At 33.9% G+C, this 1,272-nt stretch overlaps 1 pseudogene; it reads left to right on the top strand.

Annotated features, from left to right (window-relative positions):
* Positions 1-572: 572 nt before the first annotated feature.
* Positions 573-691, top strand: LOC111744257 (annotated as a pseudogene).
* The last annotated feature ends 581 nt before the right edge of the window (positions 692-1,272 follow it).

Raw genomic sequence — 1,272 nt, 5'->3', positions numbered from 1 at the left:
GCCCCATGCACTGAATAAGACAAAACTCAGAGTCATTGGCACAGGGCTCAATGGTAAGAGAGAGGAAGCAAAAACACAATGCAGCAGTTGCCCATGCCTGGGCCTATAGCTTACACAAAGTCATGCCACCGAAATGCTGCTCTATGGGCTCAGAGACTGTTTCCTGCTATTTCTGCTAGCCACTAGGCAGAATGGGAGACAAAAGATCAACTTCTGCACTGTCGAGAGTTGGAAAGGGGCTCATCAGGACAAGGACGGGAGGTTAAGTACAAAGAGAGAAACAGAGAAAAAACAGTTCTTACACAAGGTGAGTTTGCAAATAATTCCAAAGCACATGAAGAAAATTACTTGGAAAAGAAAGCCAACAAAATAAATTATTTCAGGTGAAAAGTCGCTTCAGAAAATAATGAAAGAAATGGAAAAATTATAAAGGATATTAAAATCTTTACGATTCTTAAAAAGGTAAAGAGAGGGGAAAGTTCTAAAATAAGAATAGTATTATAGAACAGAACAGGTGAGTACTAAAACTAACTGATGTGAAAATCAATTCAAAATCTTCAAAATGAAAAATAGTCTACGGCCATGCTACCCTGAACAAGCCAGATCTTGTCTGATCTTGGAAGCTAAGCAGGGTTGGGCCTGGTTAGTACTTGGATAGGAGACCATCTAGGAAGACCAGGTGCTGTAGGCGTAAAAAAGAGAAAAAAAAAAGAAAGAAAGTAAAAAGAAAAATATAGTCATTAAAATACAAACTGAATAGAAGGAATGAAGTCTAAACTGGACATGGATGGAGACAGAATTAGCGAGCTAAAAGCATGGATTATTTAATTAATGGTACTAGAGGAGCAGTATGTAACATATGTATAATAATATTATTTATAAACTATTAATTGATAGATTTAGACCTTTACTCGTAAATAAAATAAATTAAAACAGATGTGAAAACCTGTAAAGCTATTGGGAGAAAATATAGCATATATCATTAAGATTTCTGAGTAATTAAAGATTTATTAAACCAGACACATGACTCAAAATGATAAAAAGACTGAGAAACCTGATCACTTTACACTTAAAAATTCTACATAAAGAAAGGTATGTAAACAAAATTGAAAGGGTGCTGAAAGAAAATATGTTTAGCATATATAATTCTATATCCAGAATATAAAAAAGGATTATAAATCAACACAGAAAAAAATCAAAGAACTTAATAGAAAAATGGGCAAAGTACTTTCATGTGCCAGAGAAAAGGAAAGCTGAATGTACAAAATACAT

Source organism: Pteropus vampyrus, unplaced genomic scaffold, assembly GCF_000151845.1.
Source record: "Pteropus vampyrus isolate Shadow unplaced genomic scaffold, Pvam_2.0 Scaffold130, whole genome shotgun sequence".
Lineage (NCBI taxonomy): Eukaryota > Metazoa > Chordata > Mammalia > Chiroptera > Pteropodidae > Pteropus > Pteropus vampyrus.
Note: the sequence above shows the minus strand (reverse complement) of the source record. Positions and strands in the feature narration are given on the sequence as shown.